At 45.1% G+C, this 24,272-nt stretch overlaps 1 protein-coding gene across 3 annotated transcripts in view; it reads left to right on the top strand.

Annotated features, from left to right (window-relative positions):
• The first annotated feature begins 3,152 nt into the window (after window positions 1-3,152).
• GPR132 (G protein-coupled receptor 132) overlaps window positions 3,153-24,272 on the top strand; it is an 87,591-nt gene continuing 66,471 nt past the window's right edge. For all 3 annotated transcript variants that reach the window (XM_035900403.1, XM_035900405.1, XM_035900402.1), the window contains exon 1: window positions 3,153-3,447. The gene's annotated coding sequence lies outside the window, so the exon portion shown is untranslated. The remainder of the gene's footprint in view (window positions 3,448-24,272) is intronic.

Here is a 24,272-nt window from a genome sequence, read left to right as displayed (position 1 = left end):
GGCCACTAGAACCACCACAATCTCCCATGCCCTGATGCTGAAGTCTGAGTCTCACTGGCCAAGCCCAGTTTTAACTTACTTAATTTTCTGCTGCAATTTGAACCAGAGAAGTTTTGTTGATTTCCTCCTTTCTAGGCAATGGTTGTGTAACACTTCTGGCTGGGGATAGCTGCTGTGCTCCAGTCCAAAGCAGCTGCGTTGCAGCGGTGGATTTTGGTGATCCATATTACTTAGATATAGTGTTCGTCATCTGTCTGAACACCCCTCAGTCTGGGGGGAATCTATTATGATAATGAGTTAAATGCCTTGACCTTGTTTGGGAATTTTACTGGGGAATATGTGCAGAACTTGGCTAGCGAGGAGTAGGGATAGTCAGCCTGTTCTTTGCGTTTCTGTTCGCTTAAACTAGTTGTGCTCTGACAAATGCTATCTGGAAAGCCTGGCACAGCTGCAAGCTCTCCAACTCAAGTAAACCCTGGGTCTACCTACAGGACGGGAGCCTGCTCTGGGAAGCAGTGCCAATAACATCAAGAGATGCCCTCCGTGCAGTGGTGTGACAAGAAAAGTCGAGTTCTTTCACAGAGGGCTGGAAGGTGGGGTGACGAGCAATCAGGAAAGCAATCTTGCATCTGTTACAGGAACGGCTTTTGCCAGGGCAGCAGGAAGACGTGAAGACACTGGCGGGGGTAAAGGAGGATCAGTGAAGTGAGGCTGCAGCTGGAAAATGAGCTTTGTGGACTGAGGACCAGGATGCCTTTTGCTTGTCACACAGCAGGTTGAGAAATCACTTATTCACTGCGGGTGGGTGACTCCACCTAGAAGAGATCTGATGGAGGGGAGCCAGGGGACCTTTTCAGTCTTGCGAGTGAAAGCTCAACACGATCAGACAACGTGAAGCCTGGCAAACCCAGCCTTGCAGTAAGGATTCCACTGACATCTCACCTTCCCACTTTGTTGTAGCAAGAAAGGATGCTTTTTCTGCACTATGTGCTTTGATCCAGCTGCTGGGAATACTCCTCAGTGGAGTCAGTATGTACAATAGGGCAAGATTGCATGGTGTGGGGGGTACTTTTCCCTCTGCATCCAACTCTTGTCCTCCGTCTATCCTGGACATTATGGAAAAAAAGGCCAGCTGCAATGTGGATATCACATATGTGGTTCTGTCTTCAGAATATGACAGTAATACAAGCTCATGGCTCCTACAGGAGTAAACAACTTCTAAGAGTGTATTTTTCGTTCATTTACCTCCTTCCTCTGAAGGCTCAGGATGCTTCCAGTTCCCAATATGACAGCAAAAGGGACAGACCTGCAGACCAAAGTGTTCCTGAATGTACTCTTCTGTCCAGTTGACATCTGTCTGATTAGCCTTGCCAGCATACCTACATGCTCTAAGAGGGTGCACACAGGTTTGTTTCTCTAGAGACGGAGAGAAACAGTAGGAAATGCATGTACCTCTGCAGAGGGTTGTGTGATTCAACTGGGAGTTCCCAGAAGCAGCCAGTGAAAGGATGCAGCACTTACTGGAAATGCTCAGGTGTCATTTCCCCAGGACAGAGAGCTAGCGTAGGCGGTTTTGCTGGCAAGTTGCTCTCGCACTCACCAAACCAGGGCGCAGAGAGACAGAATTGTGTTTTAGCAGTTCTCACTTGGGGACTTAGTTTGAGCAACCTGTCCCCCAGGGGAGCTGGACTTCATGGAATGTATGGAAGGCAAGCAGGGGACTTTGCCAGCAGCTGAGGACTAAGGGGAAAGGTCTCTGGCAAAGAAATAGAAAAGAGTAGAGTAGAGTAGAGTAGAGTAGAGTAGAATAGAATAGAATAGAATAGAATAGAATAGAATAGAATATTTCAGTTGGAAGGGACCTACAACCATCACCTAGTCCAACTGCCCGACCACTTCAGGGCTGACCAAAAGTTAAAACATGTTATTAAGGGCATTGTCCAAATGCTTCTTAAACACTGACAGGCTTGGGGCACCAACCATCTTTCAAGGAAGCCTATTCCAGTGTTTGACCACACTCTTGGTAAGGAAATGTTTCCTAATGTCAAGTCTAAACCTCCCCTAGCACAGCTTTGACCCATTCCCATACTTTCTATCACTGGATACCAGGGAGAAGAGATCAGCACCTCCCTGTCCACTTACCTTGCTCAGGAGGCTACAGAGAAAAAAGCCTCCTTTTCTCCAAACAAGACAAACCTACAATCCTTAGCCTCTCCTCACAGGTCATTTCACCAGCCCTTTCACCAGCTTTGTTGTCCTCCTCTGGACATTCAAGTACCTTAACAACCTTCTTAAACTGCACATAGTTCTCAGAGTGAGGCTGCACCAATGCTAAATACAGCGGGATAATCACCTCTTGATTGATGAATTGCTTGCTGGGGAGAGGCTAAGGTGCTGCCATTCCCTCACTCTTGTAAGATGAGGACAGTACAGAGGCGCATCACCTCTGAAAGATCTGGATACAAGGAAGAAATTCTTTACAATGAGGGTGGTGAAACACTGGAACAGGTTGCCCGGAGAGGTGGTGGAGGCCCCATCCCTGGAAACATTCAAGGACAGGTTGGACGGGGCTCTGAGCAACCTGATCTGGTTAGCGGTGTCCCTGCTCCCTGTAGGGGGGTTGGACCAGATGACCTCTAGGGGTCCCTTCCAACCCAAAACATTCTATGATTCTATGATCTGGTGGGAATCTTTGTTTACATAAATACATACACACAGCAAATCCCCTTCTGAGACTTCATGATATGTAACAGCAAGAAAAAGCCATATAAATGAGGAACACAAAAGAATTTATTGTATAGGACTTCTAGATTTACTGCCTGATAATTGATTTTCTTGTAAGCTATTTATAACATTCAAGTGGCAGGCACAAGTTTTTGTGTGCATCAAGTCTTTCATTAAGAAATTACTTATATCCATTTCACACATTGTCTGGGAACTATTAACAGTTACTAATGAAGGTGTTATACTCTATCACTCTCAACTTTTATTCAGTATAACGCTGGCAAATCCTGGCCAGAAGGCTTGTGGACTGTGCTTGAGCAATAAGTGGAAGTGCAGCAAGAAAAGTGGTGCAACAGTTGTACATGGCAGTGTTGCCACATCCCCTTTTGACTGTTGACTCTAACTTGCTGAGGGTCAAAGTGATTACTGTGTGTGAGGTTCAAAACTATTCTTTCCTCAGATCAGAGAGCAAGGACCTGGATTCTTTTTGCCTTCCTCTACAGTAGTGTGTTGCTGGTTGCCTGGCGGTATCATGGAGGCACAGCTCACTCAAGCCCTTCTCTGCCGCTGATGAGGCATCAGGCAACAGCAGGGTTGGCCTAGCCCATTCCCAGACTTCTGGCTGAGACCCTTTGGTCTTGAAAGGACCAAGATATTTTGCCTAACCAAGTTGCCAGACCCAGTACTTGGGTGAAATCTGATGGTGTCTGATTGCCAAGCCAGGTAAGACAAACTAAGTGTTGGGTCCGTCTTGCTGTGTGTGCGCAGTGCCCCATGGGGCCTGGAGCATGGTCACTTCTGGGGTGCATGGAGGGCCACTCGGGGCCAGGCCACTTGGAGGTGGTACAGCCAAGGGGACAGGTTCCCGCTGGGGAGGCTGTGGGAAGGCTCATCACAAGGGGAAGGTGCTAGGCACAGCTGGAGCAAGTGCCCCGATGTGCCTCCAGGAGGGCTCCCAAGAGCCTGAGGATGTTGTGCTTTGAAATCTCACCTGAGGTTTCCCCTGGGTGAACGTGACCGGGTTTTGGAGCTGTTCTCAAACTGCTTGAGCGCTCACATAACTGCAGGGTGTGCAATGTGTTTTTTCCATGTCTAACTCCTACCAACGTCTGCGGTGGTTTTTTATGCATTTCCTTTTCCCAGTGCTGCCTCTCCCTTCTGCCTCCTCTCCCCCGCTGCAGCCATGGATCTGTCCCCACTGCCCAGCTCCTGAAGCTGACTCCAGCTGAGCTGGTTTGGGAGGGGAAGCAGCCCCCCAGGGGCAGCTCTGGGTGTTCGGTAGCTCCCTCCTCAGACATTAGCGTGACTGCTGATGTGCATCGCTCACAGAGCACTGCTCACAAGGGAAACTTCTCACGTGTTCTCCTTGGCTCCTCTTTATTCCCAGTCACAGCAATTATCCGGCTGCTTTTTGGCCTTCGTTTGTCCTAAGCTGCTGTGCCTCAAGTGAGCTCTTATTAGCACTTCCTTCTCTGAAAAGGAGTGACTGCAAAATAAGCCAAGGGTCATTTCCCTTCCCTTGAGACCAGGAGATGTCCTGGCTTTTAAATCAGGCTCCATAAATTTTAAGCCTTAGCACCTCATGTGTTTTGCCTAGAGAGGGGTGGAGGCTCCCCCAGGGAGAGTGAGGAAAAGAAACTCTGTCTGATACGACAGTGCATTGCTTGGGCAAGTGTTTTTAAGGCATCTAAGACAAATAACAGCACAGACCAGTGAAAAAAGCAATCATTAATATATACTAACTGTGTGAAATCAGTCAGAAGAAGAAGTGGAAGAAGGAAGCGACCATTTTCTATTTCTTGCATCATCTTTACTTGCATATCATCCTGCAGGGTTGGGCATCAGCAGGTAGGGTTGCTAAACATCAGCCAGCAAAAAAATACTGCCAGTAAATAGCATGCTTGTCATTGAAAATCAGCAAGAATAGACCGTGCTATGTGTGACGAATGTAAATTTTTATACTGCAATACTCCTGATATCTGCAATGCTCACTATACGCTTGGAAACAAAGATTTGGTCTTATGTCAGAAGCTTGAAACTTCTACGGATCTATATAAATCTCAAATTACCCAGCTCATAAATGGCCTTCTGAGCACTACGTTTGGGTTTCTCTAACCCATGCTGATTGTCTCTGCAAGGGATTCCACCGGGAAAAGCCATCAAGAACCAGGTGACCCCTAACAAGTGACATCAGGAGTATGTCTTAGCTGGGCGATGCTACAGGGAGGTCAAGAGCTGCCATGGCTGGCTGCTTTCAGTGGTCAGCATGATACTTGTACCTCAACATGATCTGGTGCTTTGACGAAGTATTCCATTAATGCCTGTGTTTACATCCCGAGAACAAAAACAAGGCTGCATCAAGGAGTTCTTCTCTGCCCCTTCCCTTTCAGGATGAGGGTCAGTACTGGTTTTCACCCCCAGGGTGAGCACCCTCACCGAGGCAGCACACCTGACCCAGAAACAACCAGAGGTTGAGACCCAGGCTCAGCACTGTTTCTTGGTTAAAGTCAACAGGTTCCCCATGTCCCCCTCACTAACAAGTCCCACAGATGCTAGTACTAGTTTTGCTTTTCCCCATCAAGCCAGTGCCTTCTCTTGGGCCTCAGTTTTATTTTCTTTTCTATAGACACAATGGTGATGTTGTTATAAGTTGCATATTCAGGAGGGCTCATGGCCCAAAGAAGTCCAACTTTTCTAAACCCATGAACTACTTAGTGAGATTTTCACACAGCCCAGAGCTGCAGTACAACCCACCTCCCCCAGAGAAGCAGCTCATGGGTAAGACACAAGTGTGTGTCAAGGGCTTTTTCACTCCATCCCAGGAGTGGACGTCCTGCACGACCGTGGCAGGACAGTAGCCTGTAGATGGTTTCATCCTCAGGTAGGGATTAGACCACCAACACCCCATCCATCAGTGCAACACACAAGGTGTGTACGTGGGATGGTCCTAGCATAGGAGCCACACCTGAACGCAAGCTGTGTGTGGCATACAAGCTCACTTCTGCCTGAAAATCTAAGCCTTGCTCAGGGTATGGAGCAACCTATGTACAGAGGAAACCTGTTGTCATCTTCCCTGGGAACTGCAGGGCTATGGGTGAAGGTATGCCACAGAGAGAGGGAGAAGGCAGGGAATCAGAAGAATAATAATTCTTGATTTCTATGCTGCAATTAAGAAAGGGTTGTGTTTTTCGTTTTCACGTGCCTCAACTCCCACCAGCTGCAGGCACCCACCCACAGCATGTGTGCCATGTTTTTATTACGGCTGTAGCCTCAGGTAGCATGGAATCAGGGCCAAGCATACATTAGTAAAATTAGAAGAAATATCATCTGACGGGTCTGGACCATGCTGTGGGCAGAGCATATTTGGCAAGACTCTGCTTCCTTCGCAATCCAGCCCAGAGACATTCCCTGATCCTATCTGAACAGGGACTGAACTTGCAAAACGAGTCCCAGCTTGTGAGTGTGAGTCAGGGATGTCTTAAACATTGCCTTAGCATCCAACACCAACAAGCTCTTTTTATCTTGTTCATCCTGCTTAAATAAATGCAGCAAGTCCTCATGTTAATAGAGCAGTTTTGAGGCCTGTAAGGCATAGGTCTGGTTTTTCACACCCTCCAGCATTTGTCCCTTTGTATTTGGCCATTTTTGACCCATTATCCTCCCTTCTCTGGCTCAGCTAATGGTACTCTCGACTACACTGCTCACAGAGTGGTTTGAAACCTGCATCTGCTCCGTATGGCCATGTTCATGTTCCTCATTGGTGAGCCATGAGGATATTCTCAATTCAGTGGGTTTCTCCGAATCCTTTTAAGAATGTAGCTTTGTGCTTAAAATCAAGTATACTTTCCAACTTCTTTAGAGTACCATCCTATAAAAGAGATCCTCCTTCACACTCAAGAGATTTCATAAATTGTCTGTCAAGACAGGCAGAAGTCTGTGGAATACCCTGCGGCACCCCCCCATGATATCTGAGAACGGCTAATTAGAAATGTTGCATTTGGGAACTATTTGCTGAAAAATGGTGATGAAAAACATCAGATCAGAGGAAGACAGGACTTACACTGATCCCTTCCAGAAAATCCCACTTGCAATGATATTGCAATGGCTTGAGCTATCCTTGCCCAAGTTTCTGGAGCTCAGTGAGAAACACAGTAAGGAATAATGATGGCAAAGCTGCATTTACCTTGTTACTAGAAGATGGAAAGAGAAGATTATTCACCTGTGAAGCAAAGGAATTTAAGGCAGAAGTCTGCAGTGACAGAGAGTAGAAAGCTTAGTCTTTTGTGCAAATACAGACCAATAGAGACAAAAGGCTGATACAAAGGGACTAGATGGGTTGTGCATGAAGCTTTCATAGTTTTGATTTATCTTACTTCAAAAATGGCAAAAGTCACAGACAATAGGTGAGTCCTGGATGCTAATAAACAAATTGCAGTACTATATGGGGGATATATATATATATGGGAAAGAGGAAGTCATGCTTCTGTGTACCACGGATGTACCAAGATATACCATGCTCTCATGTACCAAGAAAGACATATTCAAATCTAAATTTCTAAGAAGGCAAGAGAAGGATCAAAGCAGAAGAGAAAATAAAGGCAGCTTGAAACTAGCTTTTATCTTAAATACATGCTGCTTCTCTTCCACAATACAGTGCAATGCAGTCTTCATGCCCCTTTTCTCATCTTCCTTTTGTTTTGCAGTATCACTCATTGCCCTTTACATGACAGTACTTCCCACTATCAGCGCAACGCACATTCCTTCAACAAGCAACATCATTCCCCTCTCATGGGCTTAGGATGAATTATTTCAGAGATACCATTCAAGGGCCTTAAATATATTGGCTTTAGAGCTATTTTTACTTGCAAGTGTTCGAGCCAGACCTTTGATGTTTCATTGGGGTTCAGGGGAAAGTAGAGAACACACTAAAATAAGCAAGAGCTGGTGGTTTTGTACTAAGTGTTACAAGAAAACAGAGTGAGACCCAGAAGAGGAAGGGAAGGGTATTGCCAAAGATTTCCGTTGGATACTTATTCTCTGCAGGGTTTGTAAATCGGTCCTGTAACACTTTTAATCCCTCCTCCTGCAAGGGAGTACAATATCACTGTAATCTTCATGATCTCCTGCAAACAGAGATTTTAATGCAGCCCTTTGTTTACTGTCTCCGCAATTCTTTCATTTTTCAAGAAAAAAAGGGGTCACTTCTTCTCTGGAGCCTGAAGGCTCACGGAAGTTGTCCAGCACCCCCTCATCCTCTGCCTACCATTCAGCATTTCAACAGGCGTGGACTGGTCCATATCCAGACACTGCCTCACTGGATGTGCCAAGGGAATGGAGTGTTGGAGGCCATGGCATGACAATTTTCCAGGGTCAGGGTGAAGGGAAGGCAAACACAACTACCGGGGTTGAAGTCAATGTCCATATGGCACTGAAAGCAACCTCTGGAGAGGCCTGAAGGCCATCCGAGCTGTCTGCTGCCCAAGGGTCTCCTCACTAACATGCACAGGGCCAGGGGGCTCCCGTGTGTCTTTTCCAGGATGCTAAGCATTGGGGCTGAAGAGGTATGTGGGGCTTGTGTGCCCTTCCATGGCGCTCTATGGCTATGCTCAGGGCTTGTGCCAGGGAGGCAAGCCTGGTCCTGAGAGCAGCCTTGGGAATCACCTTAGCCAACAGTATCAATGTCATCAAAGGTGGCAGGGTTCAGGAGGCTGAACTGATCCGCTCCTGCCTCCCCACCCATGCAGGAGCTGAGGAAAGTCAGAAGTGCAGAGCAGCTCCAGCATAGTCCTTCCAGCGAGTCTGACCTGAGATAAGACAGGAGCTTTCTCATCTAGCACCACCTAAAATCTAGAAGCAAGGAGTCTGTCCCCCTCCATCCCTGGTGGATTGTACAGGGAATGATTCACATCCAAACTGAAACCATCCTTGGACCATGTCCTGGTAGATGTTCTGCCTACTTGCTGTTTCATCTAATGAATTTTATTTACCTTTTACTACACCTTTCAGCATGTGGGTAGACCCATCATTGTCTGTAGCTATTTCAAGGAGCCTATGTATTAGAGGTAGACCAGTATAGACATGCATATGTAGAAAGGAGAATAATTTTTAAAAAAAAAAAAAAAAAAAGGAAAAGGAAATCCTGTCCTGTAGAAGTCATTTTAAAGGAAAAATATTCCAGGAAGAATATGGGAGAGTAGGAAGAAAAGGTTGGAGAAAAACGAAAGGAAGTCATATATAAGTAAGCAGGGGAAAGGCACAGTACAGCAAGATGGTGTTGATGTTAAAATAGGAGGAGTTTTGAATGTTATTGAAAAGAGAAATTACCCTGTGGTTCCTACAGAGATTAGTGATGTGGCCAGAAAATAACATAATGAGAATGGAATAATACAGGCTACCAGCACTCAGGAAAAAATATCCCCAAAGGACACTCAGAAGCAGCCACATAAGGAAAGGCTGGGAGGTGATATAAGAGGACAATCTACATGTAACTTTTGGCAGCCAGCTTGCATTTCAAAAGACCCATGCCATTCTCAGTGGGCATCATACTAACTGTCCTGGCTTAGGTACAGCTGGAAAGTTGCTGTTAATTTCTTGGCATCCCAATGACAAACACTAAAATCAGAGGCCTCAAAGAAGAGTAGAGACATGATCAGATCATTTGGTGTGGGTTTGATTAATGAAGATTAAGTGATGTTTAGATATAAGCTGGTGAAGAGATAAGAAAATAGCAGGCATGAGTCAACAAGTATCTGAAGGATGTAGGCAGGGTCACATAAATGTGCTTGGAGAGAGAGAAAATAGGACATGATATGAAGAAGGGAAAATTCCCTACTCGTATCGAGTAGACAAGATTTGGATATAGGGTCTTAGACTAAGAGAAAATCATCTTGGGTGTGATCTTACAAATAGCAGAAAATGTTCTGTAGATGCAGCCTTGCTTGGGTAGGGTAAAAGATAATAGTTGCAGCTCAGACTTTTAAGACTCAGTGCTTCTTGATGAAAGGTCAATTTTAAAAGCGAGTTCATTTCTGCCATGGATACAGTGAGCTGAAAAAATCATCACCTATTTCAGTTTTCTAAATTTCCTTTAAAAACATTATGTGCAATGAGCAATCAAAGGAAAGCCAAGAAGCTGAGAGCTTCAAGTTAGCAAAACCATTAAAGAAACAGCAAAGAAATATTAAGAGCACAATGCATTCAAATCGGCACAGAGGGCCAGATGGTACATACCCGAGGGTATTAAAGGAATTAGCTGAAAAACTCTTAGGCCCATTATCCATTATATTCAAGTGCTCCCAAAGAACTGAGGAAGCCCAGATGACTGGCAGAGGGAAAACATCATGCTTCTTTTCCAAAAGGGGAATTACAGATCAATTAACTTAACATTCTTTCCAGGTGAAACTTGGGTCTCTAATAATCAGAAACTATTAGCAGGTGTTCTGCAGGAAGAACAAAACAGAAATGTGTTACACTCAAAGACAGGTCACATTGAGAAAAACAGTTGCATCCAAGTGATAGACTCTATAGCTAGATTATACTCACAGTGTTGATGGGAGGAGGAAAACCACAGGGGGTGTGTGTTGGGTGGGGAGAGTGAAGAATAAGCAGCTGCTTATCCATCATGTGGGATGGAGTATATACCACAGTGGGCCATGCTGGTGAGAGGAGAAGGGGGATACAGTCCCTTGAGTAAATTTGCCCTTAAGGGTTTCACTCACTGACAAGACAACCGGTTGTACAGAGAGCTCCCCTGCAGAAAGCCCCTTGATTTCAGTAAGTTATTTTATTCAGTGTCTTCAGACATAATATCCCTGTAGATCCTGATCCACCCCTGAAGGATTCCATGCAGACACAGTTGACTTAAACAGTGGTTGGACTGGGCCCAAAGCAGAACGAGAAAGATGTAGGGTGGTTACGGAGAATAACAATGAAAGAGATTAAAATCTGCCCCTACAATAGAAAGTGGAGTATGCTTGTAAATATTGCCATGTTCAGTTGGGCTCCTCAGGGACTCTTGCTGTGTTGGACATTATATTCATCCGCAGTAGCACTGAGGAAGGAGAAGAAAAATACATCAATCAAATTCAAAGATAATACACAGCTGGAGTGTGAATTGCAAATCATTTATTAGAAGCACCATCCTAAAGGGATTTAAATAAATGAAGAGTGAGACATAATGGGAATAGCAAGAAATTGAACAAACCTAAGTGCAGAAACATCTACAGGGTAACAATGCTCTGAACTGAAGAGAAGTCAAAGAGAAGTCAAAACCATAAGCCAGAGGCTGTGGAGAGCAGTAATCCAGAAAAGACCCTTGGATACAAATGTTGATAGAAAACTGCAACTGATAATTCATTAAAAAAAACCAGATCAACCCACTTTTGAAGTGCTAATAAGAATATCACTTGGGGCAGGGCCTACAGAAAAGAGTGCAGGCAAACAGGTAATGTTATAGATTAACTGGTATAGACAAGAGGGTAGAAGGAATGACCTATTTATAAGGAAGATCAAAGGAAATAAACACATACATAGCCTGGAAAAAAAGGGAGGCAGCAAGGGATAGTCTGATGTAGAGACAAATCTTACCATGAAAGAATGCTGCTGAGCAGGAGGGAGAACCAGGACTCATCAGTTAGCAGTGGTGGGGCTACACACACAGGGCCACACTCCGACTGGGAAAGGGGGTGATGGTCTGATGACTTGACAAGATCTTCAGCAGGTTTAAAGGTCTTCATTGCCCAGAAGTATAGGATTTAAAACCACCATACACTCTGGTCCTGTGTTTTGTTCTCCGCCTACAGGGAGTCACCAGTTGGCTGCCTGTGAGTTCGCAACATATTTACAGGCAAATTTTCAGCAATGTTCCTCGGGCCAGTAGATGTGAAAATGGAAGCAAAATCAACAGAACTTGAATACTGGGGGGAAAATGTTATGGCGAGTGGAAGGAAAGCCGCTGCAGAAGAGGTGGGAAATCCCAGCTGCATGGGGTTAGATTGCTCCAGGTATGAACAGCCAGGGGTGGGCAAATGTATGGTAGGTAAAGAAAAGGAGATGAATTATCACATGGAGAAGCCCAGTCCCAACATGAGGATTGCAGATGTCCTTTGCAGTGGTATTATTTATTCCCCTTTCTTGAAGACTAAACAATGTGGGCCAGAGGAAAGATAAATCTCACCTCCTTCTTGATATCCCTGTGGTAGTACCATGGTTCTCCAATGTGGGATCTGGGAGAAAGCTACACTATGCTGCCATACCTCAAGGACTTAACTACTGTTAGCTCATAACCTCAACTAGATTTGCATCACAGACAGGAGATTAATGCTACACTTGAATCCTAGTTTTGTCCATCATCTTTCAGTGTCTCTGCTTCCACTGTGGACACCACCACCTAATCTGGGAAAAGATGAGAGGACCTATTGGGAATTTCGGTGGTTATCTTACAAAACTGCTGGACCACTAGTTCCACCAGTGCCTCCATTTCTCTATGTTGGCTGCCCATCCTGGCTAGGAATTAAAGTGCAAATTATGATGCAGAAACCTCAAAATGTGCATGGTCAGCTAGCCAATTCTTCTAGCCATTTTTACATGTCACCTCTGAGCCTTTATTAATGCAGGGCTTTCAGGAGCCTAAGGCAGGAGGTGTCTGCAGCAGGCCCTCTGCTCTTGAATTTTCACCCAGTAGAGGCACTCCTCATTCTTATCTGATCTTCACCTGAAGTGGCAGCTCTTTACCTCTCCACTCAGGCAGTGTTGCTCACATCAGGCTAAGGAATTCCTGGCAATTCTTCTCGGTGGAAAGGCTTTCGCTATATAAGCGATATGAAATCCGCCTACATGTTTGGGAGGGTGACAGCGCGTTATAATCATACGGCATCACTCGAGTGCCCGTAACAGTGACTGTGGCAACACTAACGGAAGCTCTGAAGGAAGGGAATGAGAAATTCACTCCCACCACTTGACTCATGTGGGTTGCTGCTTAGATACAGGTTGAAGCAGCCGCTGAAGTCATGGGTGTCTGTGGGCTGCCGAGTTTCTAACTTGATGTTTTATGGGGCTCTGCCTATCAAAATATTTGGGATCTGCTCATCTCTGGTTACCGTGCCGGCTTCAGAAGTATGTTTTGGCTGCACAGAAGCCATAGTAAGGCACCATCTTTGCTCAAAGGCTGGCTGAGTTAGCTGCATTTCAAGAATGGTTACCAGAGAAAAGCCATGCACGTACAGTAACTGTGAGCTGTTGAAAATAGTTTTTAAGGGGCATCCGAAGGTTCCAGGGCTGCTATTCTGACCGGACAATGTGGTGCTTACATAAGTATTGTTTCACAGAAACAATCACAACAGGAATATGCAGATATGTGAACAATCGTTGGATTTGGGACGAGTAACCAAGACCCAAAATTAATATTATATTTTCAAAGGAAATGTTACATTGTCTAATCTTCAAATTGCACGCCACTTCGGTGTTACTAAATGAGAGGAAGTGCAGGCTTGTGGTTGAGCTGGTGGGACAAGTAATCCAGGGCCAGTTCCTAGTTCTAGCCCAGACTTCCTGAACCCAAGTTACTTCATCCTCCTACCCTTATGTCCAACAGTTCCCTATAAGGAGGTAAGGATAATACTACCTTTCTCCACGCTTCTTCTATTTTATCTATTAAATAACAGAGGGAGATGGAGAGAAGATTTAGTATAAAGATGCACAACCCCCTGCACAGTGGAAGACCTCATCTTGATTGAGGACATATACATTATTGTGATTTACATTAATTTCAGCTGTCCCACCATATTTTCTTATACAAAGGAAGACTATTACAAAAAAACAACTGTTACAGAGCAGAGCTAACTAGATATTGCACAGGTGTGTCTCTCTGGTTTAAAGAGACTTGTATATCTGTCTAGGTGTGGGCAATGTGTTAGAGGCTGAGTATTTTACAAAAGGGTCTTGTGACAGAGAGTTTATTGTGACTGAAAGGCTGAAGACTAACTCTTTGTTGGCATGGCATGGCTCCCAGAACTAGCTATTATTCACTACACGTCTATGCTGTGAAAGGGTAACATATATAATTAAAACTAACACAGGTATTTGATCAGTTTGGGTACAGATTACCATGCAAGTCTATTTTAATTTATAGCGTAATATCTATTCTGTTTTGCAAGCAAGAGTAAAAGTGTAAGGTATGCTGTTTTCCAAATAACAGTGAGCCAATGATAGACTATTTAAAACTTCCTATTCAGGTGAGTGGTTATCCCTTTGTCTCCTTTCAAATTTATGATCTTCCTTCCTGCCTTTAATTGTCCTAGTTTTCCTGAGGAAATCAAAGCATAATGGTATAAACCAGTCATTTTGTTGTACATAATGCGTATGATTGGCTTTTTAACTTTAGTGGGTTTTACCCATCTAAGGCTAAGAGCACAGCACTGTTTGCTGTGGGCCTGAGTCAGGGCTGTGGTGGTAGTGAGCAGGTTCTGGTGCCTGGTTGGATTTGTTTGGCTTGTTCTCCAAAGTGCCTGAGGACACTCAGGGCCACGTCCAGGCCTGAAGTCACCTCATACAATCTTAGATGCTTGAAAGTCAGGAGCTTAGTCTATGTTAGGCACCGTAGTCATTGCAAAGACAATTCTGCTGAGCAATTCTTCACATGGCTCTTCTATGGTCATTGTAGGAGCATGAAGAATCACCGATGTTGCCAACCAGTCAGGGTAGTAAACCCTTCTCGTTGGAGAACTTATCACAACATGACAATCTGGTAAGAAAAAAAGCTTTGCCAGGGTGCAAAGGGGTTTACACATAAGTGTCCCTGCACCCATTGGGTTCAGGGTGATGAACCGCCCTGGAATTTATACAGTTACAAGGGAACAGCCTGACAGTGATCTAGGTCCTTCCACCCAAACCATCCCCACAAGGTCATATACAGCTTTCAAGTCCATAAACAGAAGCCTGAAGTATCTGCTGTGCTCTTCTATTCAGCATTCTGCACAGATTGAGTTGTAGACATCTCTGTGATTAATTCTCCTTCATCCCCTTGCCAGGAATAATAGGGATGGAAAGTTTAAAATTTCATTTTCAGTGTTTCTTACCCATGCCTACATGATTTTATTTTAATAAATAGGATGGAAAGAGAGGTGTCAGTGTTTGCAAACCAGGAGTTCTTGGCAGTACTGATGTGCCACTTTGATATATGTTCAATAGATGTCGCTTTATGTTTCTGTTCTTAAGAGTCGTGACCCGACACAGAGCACACTGAAATCTGTGGGGTTTGCAGCAGGCCTCAATGTATAGAAATGCTGAGTATATTGATGAAGCATGAGATTTTCAGTCAAGCTGGGGAAGCTGTGCCAAACTGAACTGCCTCAACATTACTTCCATTGATGAAATACCTTTAAACATTATGCCCCATCTGAATTTTTCACAGGGACTAACGTAATCCTCCTTCATAAACCCTGTAGCAATAACAGGCTCATATTTTATAACAAAAATCACAGTTTTACTTTGCATTTGTTGATGAGACTAATCTTTGCAATAGGGCTTTCATCACCGCAGCTTCTTTAAAGAAGTAAAAGGACATAAGGGAAACAGAGTTGGAAATACTGATTTATTTTTTTTAGGTAGTCAAATGCCGAACCACTACAAAATAAGCACTGTGCTCTTAAACCTGCTGCCAAGGAAGAGTGGGAAAACAGGCGCTTTCCCCATGTTTGTCTGTGTCATCCTCTCACAAGGTCTGCTCCATGAGCAGCACTGTTTGTGCGTTGGAGCATCGACAAGCTTGCAGATTGAACTCTCATGTAAACCAAAGGTGAGACAGACCTTGGTTGAGAAAGGTTCTCCAGGTTATACTGATGTCCTCTTGAGTTTATTTTGCTGAGTATGGGTGTGCTGAACATGTTTGTAACTCCACTCCCACAGTAGATGGGACAATTCACAGCGACCAGTCCATTTGCCAAGCATAACCTCAGTGGCCACTGAAGACTAATTTCTCCAAATTTGGTAGCTATCTGAAATCTCCACATTTTCTACATACCCTTTACAAGCAGTAGCATTTGAGTTGCAAAAGCAAGTCCTCCAGGGCGAGAATTTCTATTGGCTCATTTAAAATTTGTTTTCCCTAAACACACATGTGGCAATGTAACATTCACTTTCTACTCATTTGCCCCAAAAGGCCATGACAATGAGTATTAAGTAAGAAGTGAAGCGATATTAATAACTTTTAAATTATCATTACTGTCTATAGGACATACAATAGATACAGGTTAATCCACCTCCTTCCACACTACAGTAGGATATATTTCATTTCCAAAATACCCTAAATGGAGCGTCTTCATGGAGTCTCTGCTGCTCCCATATGTTGCTTTTAAATATCAGATGAGTTTTTCCAATTGGTTTCAACATCTTATGCTGTGGCCAGCTGATGTAAATTGGCATAGATCCATCGTGCCATTGGAAATGTGTCAGTCTATACCAGCTGAGATTACAGCACAGTTCTAGTTTAAAATATACTTAGCATCTTTTTAATGCTTTCCTGAACAAGGCTAGTAAAGTCACCTGTTTCATCTCCATTTCTGTCCTCAGTAAAGCGTATGGGTAAAAGTCAACATCTTGGGAAAGATGAAGGAGAACAGGACCTGTCCCCACTTTAGGGGGGCAGGCAAATATCCTTTACAAAATAATGATGGGAGGGACTGAGTTTCTGTAAGACCAGTGGGATAGAAAAACATAATTTACCATTTTAAGTGGTTCTGAAAACAGTGCTAAATTCAAAGCACTGAAACAAATCTTTTTGGCTTCAACTCTGGTGCTGCTTAAATTATTCACTGTAAACATATGACCATACGGATTTAACACTTTTGCTGTTCTTTGTGATTTTGTTGAACGAGATGACCTTGATTTGGTGCCTGTTCAAAGCACAGTTTTGCCTATTAAATAACTTTCAAATGTTCACCTTGGGCTGCCTAAAGATGTTACTGATAGGCTCACATATATTCCTCCCCTTGAAGTGCCAGTCTAGTTGCACCGAAGAGAAGCACACACACACATTGGTCTCATGCCCCCATGTAAAGTCCTGCTTCGGCAGAGCTTTGTGCTTGCCTGGAGCCACCACGTGCTGGTGGTCCCTTGTGCAGTCTTTCATCTCCATGCCCTGATGTTCCCCATGGGATGTTGGGGGGGAGGGTGGGAGGGAGGCTGTCAGTGATTAATGATGTTTTGGGATGGAGCAGCTAACTCCTATGTGTTCTCCCCCACCCTGGGTTCATTTTGCCCAGGTGTCTTGGGGTTGCTGCTGGTACCATGAGTGAAACCAAGCACTGTGAGCAGGGCTCCTGATGGGGAATGCAAGCTGGCCAAAGCAGGGGCTGAAATGGAGCTTTCCTGAATGTGTGCCAGCTGCAGGAGTGGCGTTCCAGTACAGCAAAATTCACTTTCCTAAATGAGCTCACCCCAGCACTAGGCAGTGCAATATAAAACCACAGTGGGGTATATCCTGACATGCCACCAAGCTTGGCGCTGCAGAGATTTCCCATTACTGTGAGGATAAAGCCCAGCTCAGCTGTTTGCTCTGGGAGCCTACAGATATCCATCACTGCTCTTTGGTCCCACAGGCAGCCACAGCCTGTACTATAGGGAATATACTCAGCTGAGCTGTCCCCTAATGTACTTATTGATTTGCCTGGAAACCTGGCTAGTAACTAGCTACCTCCATAAAACCAGAAGGATTGAACAAGAACATAAAGCAAATGTGGGGTGATGAAGCTGAAGCATGGATAAAGAAGATGATGTTGAAGTGGAAGATGATTTACTTGACCAAATGTACCTCCCCCTGAAAGTTCAGTCATTGTGGGAAGACTGTCATTTAGGTTGACTGTAATGAACATCCCTGCGTGGTGCGGTCCCTGAGGTACAGAGCTTCAGCTCTGCAACAGAAGGAATTTATTATAGCTGTTGTCCTCCCAGGGTCAACACCAGCTCCTTTCCTAAGGAAAAAGTGCCCCTTTTGGATGCTTTCAGAGAGCTTCAGGGAACCATGTCTGCCATAGACCCCTCCTTGTGCAACCAGGCATCGCCCCAGCCTATCCTGGAGCATCTTACTTTTTCCTTCTCCCATCTGGAGGAGTGCCTGTCACTTTGGGGTGTTCCCTGCCTTTAGAAGAGAAAATTTGGATTATTTTTTTAAGCATTTTTCTTAATTCAGAAACTCTGTCCCATTCCTGATATCTTTAAAAGCCTGATTTGGACATTCAGCTTAACTCTGGGGTTTGTGAGAGTTAAGTGTACAAGTGAAACAGAGCTGATGATACATATTTCTGTCTCTATCTTTCTATACCCTCAGCTTGTCTGCCAGGCAGTGCACTTGCTGCTTTTCAGATTCTCTGGTGATATCTGAAATCTGCTGAAGTGTGAGTGGGAAAGCAAGAAGGATGCCATTTGGGAAGTGGTGATTTCAACATGAGCACGTTACTGTGCTGCTTTTATGCAGCAACAAAATAAAGCTTAAAGGTCTCCTCTGTGCATGCCATTTTCAGTATGTTGGGGAAAATATATTTTTACATATATAAAGCAAAGCAAGCTCTGGGAGGCTGCCAGCTCCCTCCAGAAGATATAAAAAATGTGAATACCTGGAAAGAATAAGTTAAAACCCCGGAGCCGTGTGAAGTAGTAAAACACAGGGCACAGGCTCGAGTAGTAAAACTCTTCTCCAAAGCAGTTTGAGGATGCCTACATGCAAGGTCATGCTGCTTTTAGCTGTCCCATTAAATGTCCCTCTTGTCAGAGTCTACAACATAAAAAGCTTCTGGTAAATTTTGTCCAGAGGGTGTTTAAATATTCCCCTTTTGACCTGGAGGAAGCATTGCTTGCCAAGGGAAGCTAAATGTCAATCCAAACTCAAATGTGAGTGTAGTATTGGTATAAGTAACCCTGAACACTGATGAAACTTCCAGCACTCACTGCATAAAATGCTCCTCCTCAAGGTCCAGGTCAGCTCCATGAGATGTTTGAACTTGATTCTGTTCTGGTTTAAGACAGTTTGGTTATGTTGCAGCCCTCGGCAATTCTGCCAGTCTACGCCAACAGGACACATCTTCCTGGCCATCGGTCTTCGCAGTGTGTTGCACCCAGCAGCTGGCAAATATTCAGTGTTTTTTCTGTTGCTTGTGTTTCTCATAATGGAACTCCTAAGTAACCTAATTGGTAATTCACATTTTAATGAGCTCCTTATTATGGGGTTAATAACATGCATTATTTTGTGTGGTTCTAACCATTAACAGCTTGATGTCAAATGGTTTTAATTTGTTTTGATGCACATCTGTTGACTTAGCGCCTCAAAAAGTAAATAGTTCAGTGCAGATCTGATCAGGAGCGAATTTGGGATATGCCCTTGAGGTCCTAAATGCAGGCAGCAACCCTCCCACTATCTGCTCTCTTTCAATTCAGCTTATTAAGACTTTCCCAAGACCCAGCAGGTGCTGTTTTCCAATATGATGCTCCACAAAGTTGTCCTGCCACTGCAGTAATTGGTGGCATGCTATCGTAACCCAGCGTGCTGTTTTCAAAGGATCTCCCTAGGTGTTCAGCTCAAGGCATGAATTGGTACTGGCACCTTGGAAAGAAAAACAGGAGAGAAAGCTGAAAAGGGACCTGAATGGGTGGGGGAGGAGGAGGAGGACTGGTTCCCAGGGATTTCACACATAACTTCTGTTGCTATGGCAATCGCTCTCTGTCTGTCTGTACTTTCTCAGAGCAACAGCTTCATCTGGAGCCGCACAGTCAGGCAATTTCGATAGTTCTCATTTGGGAGTGTGGGGGACAAGCAACAGGGATGTTTCCTCCAAAAAAAAGTGGGGGGGTGGGGGGGTGTGATAGAGAGGGAAGAAGAGTTTGCAAATACGCATTAGCTGGCTCCCTGCTCTCACAAGGGTGTCGTCTGGGGCACGTTTGTGTACGGCACCCAGCACAACCACCACCTGAGTTTCAGCTGGAGCTTCTAGGCAGAGCCACAGTACACATAAGCAAAAAGGTTTGGGTCAGGGAAGTGAGAATTCAGCAATCACATCCTCCAGCATGTGGAGGAAATGCAAAATGTGTCTGGTATCCAAACATCTCGTTTACGTGCTCGCAAACTATCAGGATGGGAGAAAGTGTTGAACCACAGATATTGTCCTTGGTAAAACACCATCTCACCCACAAATTGCTTATAACACTAATAGAAATATGGCACAGACAAGAATCTGTGGGAAGAGTGAATCACTGGAAATGACATATTTATATAGCACCTCTCGGCATTGTATTATGGCAGCTCTGCTTCTGCAGGATCTGATCCTAGAGGTCCTGCTGCCCTGTAGACCTTGAGGATGTACTGAGCCTTCAAGCTCTGCTTAATCATGGCCTTTCCAAATATAGGAGCTGGTCAAAATGTTCCTTCCACTTCTGTTGACCTTGAAACAGGCCAAATTTCAGCTGTGCTTCATGATGCTGCGTACCCACAGAACAAGAAGGCTGCAGCACAAGTCCAACATGCAAGCAAGTAATCTTGCTTCTGCAGAAGGCATTTTCAGCGGGGCAGAATCGAAGAAAAACTGCGTACCTTCCTGCACCCTTTTCACTGTGTGATTTCAGGAAACTGCTCCCTCGTGATGAAAAGTTCCTGCAATAATGCACCCTGAGGTGTTGGTTTTTAAGCTTTTCCAGCGAACAAGACGTGTCCTGCTTAAAGAAGTGTACTCGCCAGGGTGCAGCTTGCCAAGTGCTAAGATTCACACTCAGAGAATTGATTTTTTTTTTTCTAAATTGGGCTGGATCAAGTCCTCATAAGAAAAGAGTACCTTGGCACAGCCTGGATAGAAAACAGAGATAATGCCAGTTGCGTGTTAACTTTTCAACTGGCATGTATTTTGTTGTTTAGAGCTGGTATTAGTGGGATGTGATCTTCTCTCTGGTGCCAGAGAGGTTAATGTAACTGCCACTACAAGCATCTGAGTTAGGCAACACATATCTCGGTTTAAATCATGCTTCACATGTGGACTTAGCGTATTGAAAGCATCTAGGATTTCAATCCACACTTCCTCTTTCAAGTCAAGGCTTCTTTCAGTTTCTCTGAATACTTTTTAATGACTTTTTAAAGAAACTGAACTAAGTGGATAGAGCGTTTGATACAATTTCCAGCGTGTAGAGCACTGCAAACTCTGAGCCACGAGCATCACTCCCAGTGAGCCTTGCTCTGAGCATGGACTGTGTAGCAGCACCTGCCATCCTTCCCTGAACCCTCATTGCCACCAGCGAGGGTCTGGAGGAGCTTCTGCTCCATTTCCCTGCATCTTCTAGGAATGTTTCCCAGCCCCATGTCCCCTGGAGTCTACTTTTATTCGGAAAAAATGTGAGGTGTCCTCTCATCTTCTGGTTGCTCTTGTGTGTAGCACCATCAGGAAGGGAGCATCTCATCAGCCCCTATCAGAAAGCCCTGCTCAGAATAAACACCAGGCAATGCAGAGAAGGGTCTGTTTTGTTGGACACACCGGTCCCCTGCTTTCTGCTGGCTGGAGTCATGTGAATCTCCCAAACATTCAGCAGCAGGGTGGGTTTTTTCCCAGCTGTTGAAGTATTCCACTTAAATAAATGGGCTCCTGAGGGGGTTGCCTCCCCACTACAAGAGTGAGAAGTAGTAGGGCCTATCTGAAGTGAACTGCCTGCAATCGTGTTTCTCTTTGAGAAGAATCTCACTTTTTCCAGAGGGCTCCCCCAGCCTGGAAGCCTGGAGATAAGGAGGAGAAGATAAAGGCTGCACTGTGGGGTTGTTTGCATTGGAAGAGACAATAAAGTTGATGATAGTAAATGCTGAGTGTATGAGACTGAATGGATGGATGGAAAATTACTGAGATATTATATGCTGCTTTATCTTGGGAACTCAGCAAGGGAATGTGATTTCTAGCCCCGCGTGATATGATACTGGTTGAGCTGCATCCTAAGATACATGGGAGAAGGGCTGGCCTCTCCCACCTCCAGCCCCTGCTCTGCTAAGGGGGCTTTATGAGTGCTTCGTGCCATGGGCAGTGGGTGGCCTGGGGACTGGCACATCCACTGGGGACCACCAGACTGTCGGGAATTGTGTCCTACCTGTGCCACCCCTGGAAAGTCATGCAGACCTCTTCCTCACCTCCTTTTGATTTTTATCTAAGTCCTTCTGGGGTTCGGAGTCTTAATCTGCCTGTCAGTCACTCTACGTTAATTTATTTTTTTTTAAGGGCTAACAGCACTTCCCTTCCCACAGCCACGTTGTGTAGATAAATATGTGGTGCCTGAGGGTGTATACTCCAAGCCTTTCTGACAGAGTAAACCTGAGGCCAGCACTGGGAGTTGGCCGCTGGGGCAGCAGAACAAGAGACCAAACTGCTCTTAAAACAACATCCAAACCAACAAACAAACGAGTGAGACACTTCCCTACCACCTGAAGCTTTCCTAATCCTTACCCAGTGCTCATGGCTGCCAGAGAAAGTCTTTGTGGAGCACGGAGCTGATTGAATGGAGGCGCAAGGAGACTTTCTTTCCCCCAGCCTGTAGGTTGCTGTGCTGCACCAGAAATCTCTGCGATGGTGGAAGGGATTCTTCCATTCAATATCTATAAAAATGGAAGGCTGCTGATATAGCTGTGCTGGAATCAGGGTGAAGCCTTCACCATTCCTTCATATTTTTCTCTTCCTCCTCCTCTTCCACCCCTACCCCACTTCAGCAAGTCAAAGCAGGGGCTGGAGGGCAGGAGTGGGGCCAGGTTGTGTGTGAGCAAGCACGTCCACAGTCCAAAGGATGCACCTGGGACCTTCCCAGGGAACTGACTGCAACCTGTGGGTCACCTGTACCCAAGAACCCAGTTAGCCCGCACACAGGACCCAGCCTCATGCATCCAGATCCGAAATGGAGGAATAGTCTGTGACCAGCACAACAGCAGCCTGCGCCCTTCTCCTTTCTGCTGGGCACTGCAGGGACTACAGCTTTGTTTTGCTTTACACATTGTGTTTCTAAAGGAACGATATTAGCTCTTGAAGCACAAAGAATGGGAAGGGTGGAAATAAATGCATGGGCTACATTCCTCTTAGATATAAAGCAAATGGGGCCACCAGGAATTAACTTGCCCCACTGACTTCTAATTTGAATCACAATCCTTTTTTTTTTTTTTTTTTTTTTTTTTTTTTTTTTTTTTTTTTGTTTTCCCCACAGAAAGGCACGTCCTTTCCAGAGGCAGGTGCAGAGGTTTTCATGTGGGAGCTTCAGAGCTCCAGGTGGGGTTCCAAGTTTAACCTCTGGGGTCTGAGAAAAGAGCCCCTGTTTCCAGGCTGCACTGAAAAATGGAGCAAATTTAGCATCTCCCAGCAGCATGCCGGTCCTCTCTTTGCTTTGGTCGATGGTGCGGAGCTTTCCTGCCCAACATGCCGTTTCTTCACAAGCCTGGAATCTGACAGGGCTTAAAAAAGGACAAAAATGATACAGATGTGCATTCCAGGCATCATTCCCACATGAACCGACGAGGCCCAAATTAGCCTGGATTTACACCAGCACAGTAGGTCCGTCCTGAGCTCAGTGTACACGCAGGAGCCCGGCCCCACTGCCCCAGTATCTGTGCATCTCTTGGACCAATTAAGTATGAAAGAGAAGGGAAAGGGTCCTGGGCAGACGCTGTTGCCATGTTCTTCCCTGCAGCAGCTGCTGCCTCATTTCCCTGTTCCCAGGGTGCTCTGGAAGGAGGCTTTGGCAGGGGCTGGTTAGCCCTGTGGTGTGTCCATGGGGAGGAGGCTATCCTGTATTGCCACATCTCACAGGTAACTGGAAAGCTTGGAGAGGGTCCCAAAGCCTCAGCCAGTAGCCAAGGGGAAACATTTGTGCTCTAATGCCTCATACCACCATTTCATGACCCACGTGGGGGTGGCTTCTCATTACAGGCTGTCCTGCATATTGACCCTGCGAAGTGGAAATCTTCCTAGCAGCTTTGTGATTGATATTCATATATCTATATATCTATATATCTATGTATCTATGTATCTATGTATCTATATATCTATATATCTATATATCTATATATCTATATATCTATCTCTTACAGAGATTACTGGCCAGAGCCTTAGCTGGCATAAATACATGCAGGTCCAGTAGGGCCAGTTGGTGTATGCCAGAAAATATGGCTCTGTGTGACTGAGGCTGAAAAACCTTACTGGGAGGGAATTGCCCGCGACATATTGTTGCATGTCACATTGTTAGTAAAGCTGAGCAAATAACTCACTCACTCTAAATCATTCAGTCAATGAATGCATCCACATGGTTGCTCACAAAGTCAATGTGGGACTGATGAGCACTCTCCTCCCTGAGCCCCAAATCCGTGCCAGTACGAGGGCTGTCCATGCACAATTCCCCCATCCCTCTGCCCAGTTTGCTGGGGGGAAGGACCCCTCCATAAGCCTGTAGACAAGACAAGCTCTGCCTTGGAGTTCACATTCCCCCTAGTCTGGACATGGCCAAATTATCCAGGAGCAATGTCCAGTATTCACAGATTAATTTCCCATAACTCACAATAT

The sequence above is a fragment of the Egretta garzetta genome, unplaced genomic scaffold (assembly GCF_000687185.1).
Source record: "Egretta garzetta isolate BGI_Z169 unplaced genomic scaffold, ASM68718v1 scaffold508, whole genome shotgun sequence".
NCBI classification, from domain to species: domain Eukaryota; kingdom Metazoa; phylum Chordata; class Aves; order Pelecaniformes; family Ardeidae; genus Egretta; species Egretta garzetta.
This window is presented reverse-complemented; position numbering and strand designations above follow the sequence as displayed.